This window comes from Hypomesus nipponensis, chromosome 20 (genome assembly GCF_054491055.1).
Source record: "Hypomesus nipponensis isolate SF chromosome 20, ASM5449105v1, whole genome shotgun sequence".
NCBI lineage: Eukaryota > Metazoa > Chordata > Actinopteri > Osmeriformes > Osmeridae > Hypomesus > Hypomesus nipponensis.
Genome location: NC_140380.1, coordinates 1145001 through 1152500, shown reverse-complemented (window position 1 = coordinate 1152500; position 7500 = coordinate 1145001). Strand labels below are relative to the sequence as shown.

General features: G+C 47.0%; 19 non-coding genes and 6 pseudogenes across 19 annotated transcripts in view; all 25 read right to left on the bottom strand.

Moving 5' to 3' along the window:
• LOC146241936 (5S ribosomal RNA) overlaps nt 1–44 on the bottom strand; it is a 119-nt gene extending 75 nt beyond the window's left edge. The window contains exon 1 of the ribosomal RNA XR_014739115.1: nt 1–44. This exon is cut by the window's left edge and continues 75 nt beyond it. This is a non-coding gene — a ribosomal RNA (5S ribosomal RNA).
• A 184-nt stretch (nt 45–228) lies between these two features.
• Nucleotides 229–347, bottom strand: LOC146241935 (5S ribosomal RNA). Its single transcript, XR_014736971.1, has one exon. It is a non-coding gene; the product is annotated as a 5S ribosomal RNA (ribosomal RNA).
• Nucleotides 348–523: 176 nt separating this feature from the next.
• On the bottom strand, nt 524–642 carry LOC146241934 (5S ribosomal RNA). Its single transcript, XR_014736970.1, has one exon. It is a non-coding gene; the product is annotated as a 5S ribosomal RNA (ribosomal RNA).
• Nucleotides 643–810: 168 nt separating this feature from the next.
• LOC146241933 (5S ribosomal RNA) lies at nt 811–940 on the bottom strand (annotated as a pseudogene).
• A 230-nt stretch (nt 941–1170) lies between these two features.
• Nucleotides 1171–1289, bottom strand: LOC146241932 (5S ribosomal RNA; annotated as a pseudogene).
• A 186-nt stretch (nt 1290–1475) lies between these two features.
• LOC146241931 (5S ribosomal RNA) lies at nt 1476–1594 on the bottom strand. The gene has a single exon (XR_014734872.1). It is a non-coding gene; the product is annotated as a 5S ribosomal RNA (ribosomal RNA).
• Nucleotides 1595–1772: 178 nt separating this feature from the next.
• Nucleotides 1773–1891, bottom strand: LOC146241930 (5S ribosomal RNA). Its single transcript, XR_014736969.1, has one exon. It is a non-coding gene; the product is annotated as a 5S ribosomal RNA (ribosomal RNA).
• Nucleotides 1892–2073: 182 nt separating this feature from the next.
• Nucleotides 2074–2192, bottom strand: LOC146241929 (5S ribosomal RNA). The gene has a single exon (XR_014735514.1). It is a non-coding gene; the product is annotated as a 5S ribosomal RNA (ribosomal RNA).
• A 186-nt stretch (nt 2193–2378) lies between these two features.
• On the bottom strand, nt 2379–2497 carry LOC146241928 (5S ribosomal RNA). The gene has a single exon (XR_014739114.1). It is a non-coding gene; the product is annotated as a 5S ribosomal RNA (ribosomal RNA).
• Nucleotides 2498–2685: 188 nt separating this feature from the next.
• LOC146241927 (5S ribosomal RNA) lies at nt 2686–2804 on the bottom strand. Its single transcript, XR_014736968.1, has one exon. It is a non-coding gene; the product is annotated as a 5S ribosomal RNA (ribosomal RNA).
• Nucleotides 2805–2976: 172 nt separating this feature from the next.
• Nucleotides 2977–3095, bottom strand: LOC146241926 (5S ribosomal RNA; annotated as a pseudogene).
• Nucleotides 3096–3263: 168 nt separating this feature from the next.
• On the bottom strand, nt 3264–3393 carry LOC146241925 (5S ribosomal RNA; annotated as a pseudogene).
• Nucleotides 3394–3597: 204 nt separating this feature from the next.
• Nucleotides 3598–3716, bottom strand: LOC146241924 (5S ribosomal RNA). The gene has a single exon (XR_014736967.1). It is a non-coding gene; the product is annotated as a 5S ribosomal RNA (ribosomal RNA).
• A 188-nt stretch (nt 3717–3904) lies between these two features.
• On the bottom strand, nt 3905–4023 carry LOC146241923 (5S ribosomal RNA). Its single transcript, XR_014739685.1, has one exon. It is a non-coding gene; the product is annotated as a 5S ribosomal RNA (ribosomal RNA).
• A 172-nt stretch (nt 4024–4195) lies between these two features.
• Nucleotides 4196–4314, bottom strand: LOC146241922 (5S ribosomal RNA). Its single transcript, XR_014736965.1, has one exon. It is a non-coding gene; the product is annotated as a 5S ribosomal RNA (ribosomal RNA).
• Nucleotides 4315–4506: 192 nt separating this feature from the next.
• LOC146241921 (5S ribosomal RNA) lies at nt 4507–4625 on the bottom strand. The gene has a single exon (XR_014736963.1). It is a non-coding gene; the product is annotated as a 5S ribosomal RNA (ribosomal RNA).
• A 186-nt stretch (nt 4626–4811) lies between these two features.
• Nucleotides 4812–4930, bottom strand: LOC146241920 (5S ribosomal RNA). Its single transcript, XR_014735083.1, has one exon. It is a non-coding gene; the product is annotated as a 5S ribosomal RNA (ribosomal RNA).
• A 172-nt stretch (nt 4931–5102) lies between these two features.
• Nucleotides 5103–5221, bottom strand: LOC146241919 (5S ribosomal RNA). Its single transcript, XR_014739684.1, has one exon. It is a non-coding gene; the product is annotated as a 5S ribosomal RNA (ribosomal RNA).
• A 176-nt stretch (nt 5222–5397) lies between these two features.
• On the bottom strand, nt 5398–5516 carry LOC146241918 (5S ribosomal RNA). The gene has a single exon (XR_014736962.1). It is a non-coding gene; the product is annotated as a 5S ribosomal RNA (ribosomal RNA).
• A 172-nt stretch (nt 5517–5688) lies between these two features.
• On the bottom strand, nt 5689–5807 carry LOC146241917 (5S ribosomal RNA). Its single transcript, XR_014736961.1, has one exon. It is a non-coding gene; the product is annotated as a 5S ribosomal RNA (ribosomal RNA).
• A 168-nt stretch (nt 5808–5975) lies between these two features.
• LOC146241916 (5S ribosomal RNA) lies at nt 5976–6105 on the bottom strand (annotated as a pseudogene).
• A 188-nt stretch (nt 6106–6293) lies between these two features.
• LOC146241915 (5S ribosomal RNA) lies at nt 6294–6412 on the bottom strand (annotated as a pseudogene).
• Nucleotides 6413–6602: 190 nt separating this feature from the next.
• On the bottom strand, nt 6603–6721 carry LOC146241914 (5S ribosomal RNA). The gene has a single exon (XR_014739683.1). It is a non-coding gene; the product is annotated as a 5S ribosomal RNA (ribosomal RNA).
• A 172-nt stretch (nt 6722–6893) lies between these two features.
• LOC146241913 (5S ribosomal RNA) lies at nt 6894–7012 on the bottom strand. Its single transcript, XR_014736960.1, has one exon. It is a non-coding gene; the product is annotated as a 5S ribosomal RNA (ribosomal RNA).
• Nucleotides 7013–7196: 184 nt separating this feature from the next.
• On the bottom strand, nt 7197–7315 carry LOC146241912 (5S ribosomal RNA). The gene has a single exon (XR_014736959.1). It is a non-coding gene; the product is annotated as a 5S ribosomal RNA (ribosomal RNA).
• Between the last annotated feature and the right edge of the window lie 185 nt (nt 7316–7500).

The window sequence follows — 7500 nt, the reverse complement described above, 5'->3', positions numbered from 1 at the left end:
GATCAGACGTGATCGGGCGTTGCCAGGCTGGTATGGCCGTACGAAATAAGTTGACAACCATAGGCTACTTATCCATATACAGATTTAGCAATTGACAATGCAAGATGGTCTCTCTCTCTCTCTCTCTCTCTCTCTCTCGTGTCAAAATGAAAACAGCTTCCAGCCCCTTTCATGAAGGACTACTTGTGCATATTGCAAGATGTCAGTTTCTAAGTGAATGAGCAAAAGAGCATACAGCACCTGGTATTCCCAGGCGGTCTCCCATCCAAGTACTAACCAGGCCCGACCCTGCTTAGCTTCCGAGATCAGACGAGATCGGGCGTTGCCAGGCTGGTATGGCCGTACGAAATAAGTTGACAACCATAGGCTACTTATCCATATACAGATTTAGCAATTGACAATGCAAGGTAGTCTCTCTCTCTCTCTCTCTCTCGTGTCAAAATGAAAACAGCTTCCAGCCCCTTTCATGAAGGACTACTTGTGCATATTGCAAGATGTCAGTTTCTAAGTGAATGAGCAAAAGAGCATACAGCACCTGGTATTCCCAGGCGGTCTCCCATCCAAGTACTAACCAGGCCCGACCCTGCTTAGCTTCCGAGATCAGACGAGATCGGGCGTTGCCAGGCTGGTATGGCCGTACGAAATAAGTTGACAACCATAGGCTACTTATCCATATACAGATTTAGCAATTGACAATGCAAGGTGGTCTCTCTCTCTCTCGTGTCAAAATGAAAACAGCTTCCAGCCCCTTTCATGAAGGACTACTTGTGCATATTGCAAGATTTCAGTTTCTAAGTGAATGAGCAAAAGAGCATACAGCACCTGGTATTCCCAGGCGGTCTCCCATCCAAGTACTAACCAGGCCCGACCCTGGCCCGACCCTGCTTAGCTTCCGAGATCAGACGAGATCGGGCGTTGCCAGGCTAGTATGGCCGTACGAAATAAGTTGACAACCATAGGCTACTTATCCATATACAGATTTAGCAATTGACAATGCAAGGTAGTCTCTCTCTCTCTCTCTCTCTCTCTCTCTCTCTCTCTCTCTCTCTCTCTCTCTCTCTCTCTCTCTCTCTCTCTCTCGTGTCAAAATGAAAACAGCTTCCAGCCCCTTTCATGAAGGACTACTTGTGCATATTGCAAGATGTCAGTTTCTAAGTGAATGAGCAAAAGAGCATACAGCACCTGGTATTCCCAGGCGGTCTCCCATCCAATTACTAACCAGGCCCGACCCTGCTTAGCTTCCGAGATCAGACAAGATCGGGCGTTGCCAGGCTGGTATGGCCGTACGAAATAAGTTGACAACCATAGGCTACTTATCCATATACAGATTTAGCAATTGACAATGCAAGGTAGTCTCTCTCTCTCTCTCTCTCTCTCTCTCTCTCGTGTCAAAATGAAAACAGCTTCCAGCCCCTTTCATGAAGGACTACTTGTGCATATTGCAAGATGTCAGTTTCTAAGTGAATGAGCAAAAGAGCATACAGCACCTGGTATTCCCAGGCGGTCTCCCATCCAAGTACTAACCAGGCCCGACCCTGCTTAGCTTCCGAGATCAGACGAGATCGGGCGTTGCCAGGCTGGTATGGCCGTACCAAATAAGTTGACAACCATAGGCTACTTATCCATATACAGATTTAGCAATTGACAATGCAAGGTAGTCTCTCTCTCTCTCTCTCTCTCTCGTGTCAAAATGAAAACAGCTTCCAGCCCCTTTCATGAAGGACTACTTGTGCATATTGCAAGATGTCAGTTTCTAAGTGAATGAGCAAAAGAGCATACAGCACCTGGTATTCCCAGGCGGTCTCCCATCCAAGTACTAACCAGGCCCGACCCTGCTTAGCTTCCGAGATCAGACGAGATCGGGCGTTGCCAGGCTGGTATGGCCGTACGAAATAAGTTGACAACCATAGGCTACTTATCCATATACAGATTTACAAATTGACAATGCAAGGTAGTCTCTCTCTCTCTCTCTCTCTCTCTCTCGTGTCAAAATGAAAACAGCTTCCAGCCCCTTTCATGAAGGACTACTTGTGCATATTGCAAGATTTCAGTTTCTAAGTGAATGAGCAAAAGAGCATACAGCACCTGGTATTCCCAGGCGGTCTCCCATCCAAGTACTAACCAGGCCCTAGCCTGCTTAGCTTCCGAGATCAGACGAGATCGGGCGTTGCCAGGCTGGTATGGCCGTACGAAATAAGTTGACAACCATAGGCTACTTATCCATATACAGATTTAGCAATTGACAATGCAAAGTAGTCTCTCTCTCTCTCTCTCTCTCTCTCTCTCTCGTGTCAAAATGAAAACAGCTTCCAGCCCCTTTCATGAAGGACTACTTGTGCATATTGCAAGATGTCAGTTTCTAAGTGAATGAGCAAAAGAGCATACAGCACCTGGTATTCCCAGGCGGTCTCCCATCCAAGTACTAACCAGGCCCGACCCTGCTTAGCTTCCGAGATCAGACGTGATCGGGCGTTGCCAGGCTGGTATGGCCGTACGAAATAAGTTGACAACCATAGGCTACTTATCCATATACAGATTTAGCAATTGACAATGCAAGGTGGTCTCTCTCTCTCTCTCTCTCTCTCTCTTTCTCTCGTGTCAAAATGAAAACAGCTTCCAGCCCCTTTCATGAAGGACTACTTGTGCATATTGCAAGATGTCAGTTTCTAAGTGAATGAGCAAAAGAGCATACAGCACCTGGTATTCCCAGGCGGTCTCCCATCCAAGTACTAACCAGGCCCGACCCTGCTTAGCTTCCGAGATCAGACGAGATCGGGCGTTGCCAGGCTGGTATGGCCGTACGAAATAAGTTGACAACCATAGGCTACTTATCCATATACAGATTTAGCAATTGACAATGCAAGGTAGTCTCTCTCTCTCTCTCTCGTGTCAAAATGAAAACAGCTTCCAGCCCCTTTCATGAAGGACTACTTGTGCATATTGCAAGATGTCAGTTTCTAAGTGAATGAGCAAAAGAGCATACAGCACCTGGTATTCCCAGGCGGTCTCCCATCCAAGTACTAACCACGCCCAACCCTGCTTAGCTTCCGAGATCAGACGAGATCGGGCGTTGCCAGGCTGGTATGGCCGTACGAAATAAGTTGACAACCATAGGCTACTTATCCATATACAGATTTAGCAATTGACAATGCAAGGTGGTCTCTCTCTCTCTCGTGTCAAAATGAAAACAGCTTCCAGCCCCTTTCATGAAGGACTACTTGTGCATATTGCAAGATTTCAGTTTCTAAGTGAATGAGCAAAAGAGCATACAGCACCTGGTAATCCCAGGCGGTCTCCCATCCAAGTACTAACCAGGCCCGACCCTGGCCCGACCCTGCTTAGCTTCCGAGATCAGACGAGATCGGGCGTTGCCAGGCTAGTATGGCCGTACGAAATAAGTTGACAACCATAGGCTACTTATCCATATACAGATTTAGCAATTGACAATGCAAGGTAGTCTCTCTCTCTCTCTCTCTCTCTCTCTCTCTCTCTCTCTCTCTCTCTCTCGTGTCAAAATGAAAACAGCTTCCAGCCCCTTTCATGAAGGACTACTTGTGCATATTGCAAGATGTCAGTTTCTAAGTGAATGAGCAAAAGAGCATACAGCACCTGGTATTCCCAGGCGGTCTCCCATCCAAGTACTAACCAGGCCCGACCCTGCTTAGCTTCCGAGATCAGACGAGATCGGGCGTTGCCAGGCTGGTATGGCCGTACGAAATAAGTTGACAACCATAGGCTACTTATCCATATACAGATTTAGCAATTGACAATGCAAGGTAGTCTCTCTCTCTCTCTCTCTCTCTCTCTCTCTCTCGTGTCAAAATGAAAACAGCTTCCAGCCCCTTTCATGAAGGACTACTTGTGCATATTGCAAGATTTCAGTTTCTAAGTGAATGAGCAAAAGAGCATACAGCACCTGGTATTCCCAGGCGGTCTCCCATCCAAGTACTAACCAGGCCCGACCCTGCTTAGCTTCCGAGATCAGACGAGATCGGGCGTTGCCAGGCTGGTATGGCCGTACAAAATAAGTTGACAACCATAGGCTACTTATCCATATACAGATTTAGCAATTGACAATGCAAGGTGGTCTCTCTCTCTCTCTCTCGTGTCAAAATGAAAACAGCTTCCAGCCCCTTTCATGAAGGACTACTTGTGCATATTGCAAGATTTCAGTTTCTAAGTGAATGAGCAAAAGAGCATACAGCACCTGGTATTCCCAGGCGGTCTCCCATCCAAGTACTAACCAGGCCCGACCCTGCTTAGCTTCCGAGATCAGACGAGATCGGGCGTTGCCAGGCTGGTATGGCCGTACGAAATAAGTTGACAACCATAGGCTACTTATCCATATACAGATTTAGCAATTGACAATGCAAGGTAGTCTCTCTCTCTCTCTCTCTCTCTCTCTCTCTCTCTCTCGTGTCAAAATGAAAACAGCTTCCAGCCCCTTTCATGAAGGACTACTTGTGCATATTGCAAGATGTCAGTTTCTAAGTGAATGAGCAAAAGAGCATACAGCACCTGGTATTCCCAGGCGGTCTCCCATCCAAGTACTAACCAGGCCCGACCCTGCTTAGCTTCCGAGATCAGACGAGATCGGGCGTTGCCAGGCTGGTATGGCCGTACGAAATAAGTTGACAACCATAGGCTACTTATCCATATACAGATTTAGCAATTGACAATGCAAGGTAGTCTCTCTCTCTCTCTCTCTCTCTCTCTCTCTCGTGTCAAAATGAAAACAGCTTCCAGCCCCTTTCATGAAGGACTACTTGTGCATATTGCAAGATGTCAGTTTCTAAGTGAATGAGCAAAAGAGCATTCAGCACCTGGTATTCCCAGGCGGTCTCCCATCCAAGTACTAACCAGGCCCGACCCTGCTTAGCTTCCGAGATCAGACGAGATCGGGCGTTGCCAGGCTGGTATGGCCGTACGAAATAAGTTGACAACCATAGGCTACTTATCCATATACAGATTTAGCAATTGACAATGCAAGGTGGTCTCTCTCTCTCTCTCTCGTGTCAAAATGAAAACAGCTTCCAGCCCCTTTCATGAAGGACTACTTGTGCATATTGCAAGATTTCAGTTTCTAAGTGAATGAGCAAAAGAGCATACAGCACCTGGTATTCCCAGGCGGTCTCCCATCCAAGTACTAACCAGGCCCGACCCTGCTTAGCTTCCGAGATCAGACGAGATCGGGCGTTGCCAGGCTGGTATGGCCGTACAAAATACGTTGACAACCATAGGCTACTTATCCATATACAGATTTAGCAATTGACAATGCAAGGTAGTCTCTCTCTCTCTCTCTCTCTCGTGTCAAAATGAAAACAGCTTCCAGCCCCTTTCATGAAGGACTACTTGTGCATATTGCAAGATGTCAGTTTCTAAGTGAATGAGCAAAAGAGCATACAGCACCTGGTATTCCCAGGCGGTCTCCCATCCAAGTACTAACCAGGCCCGACCCTGCTTAGCTTCCGAGATCAGACGAGATCGGGCGTTGCCAGGCTGGTATGGCCGTACGAAATAAGTTGACAACCATAGGCTACTTATCCATATACAGATTTAGCAATTGACAATGCAAGGTAGTCTCTCTCTCTCTCTCTCGTGTCAAAATGAAAACAGCTTCCAGCCCCTTTCATGAAGGACTACTTGTGCATATTGCAAGATGTCAGTTTCTAAGTGAATGAGCAAAAGAGCATACAGCACCTGGTATTCCCAGGCGGTCTCCCATCCAAGTACTAACCAGGCCCGACCCTGCTTAGCTTCCGAGATCAGACGAGATCGGGCGTTGCCAGGCTGGTATGGCCGTACGAAATAAGTTGACAACCATAGGCTACTTATCCATATACAGATTTAGCAATTGACAATGCAAGGTGGTCTCTCTCTCTCTCGTGTCAAAATGAAAACAGCTTCCAGCCCCTTTCATGAAGGACTACTTGTGCATATTGCAAGATTTCAGTTTCTAAGTGAATGAGCAAAAGAGCATACAGCACCTGGTATTCCCAGGCGGTCTCCCATCCAAGTACTAACCAGGCCCGACCCTGGCCCGACCCTGCTTAGCTTCCGAGATCAGACGAGATCGGGCGTTGCCAGGCTAGTATGGCCGTACGAAATAAGTTGACAACCATAGGCTACTTATCCATATACAGATTTAGCAATTGACAATGCAAGGTAGTCTCTCTCTCTCTCTCTCTCTCTCTCTCTCTCTCGTGTCAAAATGAAAACAGCTTCCAGCCCCTTTCATGAAGGACTACTTGTGCATATTGCAAGATGTCAGTTTCTAAGTGAATGAGCAAAAGAGCATACAGCACCTGGTATTCCCAGGCGGTCTCCCATCCAATTACTAACCAGGCCCGACCCTGCTTAGCTTCCGAGATCAGACGAGATCAGGCGTTGCCAGGCTGGTATGGCCGTACGAAATAAGTTGACAACCATAGGCTACTTATCCATATACAGATTTAGCAATTGACAATGCAAGGTAGTCTCTCTCTCTCTCTCTCTCTCTCTCTCTCTCTCTCGTGTCAAAATGAAAACAGCTTCCAGCCCCTTTCATGAAGGACTACTTGTGCATATTGCAAGATTTCAGTTTCTAAGTGAATGAGCAAAAGAGCATACAGCACCTGGTATTCCCAGGCGGTCTCCCATCCAAGTACTAACCAGGCCCGACCCTGCTTAGCTTCCGAGATCAGACGAGATCGGGCGTTGCCAGGCTGGTATGGCCGTACAAAATAAGTTGACAACCATAGGCTACTTATCCATATACAGATTTAGCAATTGACAATGCAAGGTGGTCTCTCTCTCTCTCTCTCGTGTCAAAATGAAAACAGCTTCCAGCCCCTTTCATGAAGGACTACTTGTGCATATTGCAAGATTTCAGTTTCTAAGTGAATGAGCAAAAGAGCATACAGCACCTGGTATTCCCAGGCGGTCTCCCATCCAAGTACTAACCAGGCCCGACCCTGCTTAGCTTCCGAGATCAGACGAGATCGGGCGTTGCCAGGCTGGTATGGCCGTACGAAATAAGTTGACAACCATAGGCTACTTATCCATATACAGATTTAGCAATTGACAATGCAAGGTAGTCTCTCTCTCTCTCTCTCTCTCTCTCTCTCGTGTCAAAATGAAAACAGCTTCCAGCCCCTTTCATGAAGGACTACTTGTGCATATTGCAAGATGTCAGTTTCTAAGTGAATGAGCAAAAGAGCATACAGCACCTGGTATTCCCAGGCGGTCTCCCATCCAAGTACTAACCAGGCCCGACCCTGCTTAGCTTCCGAGATCAGACGAGATCGGGCGTTGCCAGGCTGGTATGGCCGTACGAAATAAGTTGACAACCATAGGCTACTTATCCATATACAGATTTAGCAATTGACAATGCAAGGTAGTCTCTCTCTCTCTCTCTCTCTCTCTCTCTCTCTCTCGTGTCAAAATGAAAACAGCTTCCAGCCCCTTTCATGAAGGACTACTTGTGCATATTGCAAGATGTCAGTTTCTAAGTGAATGAGC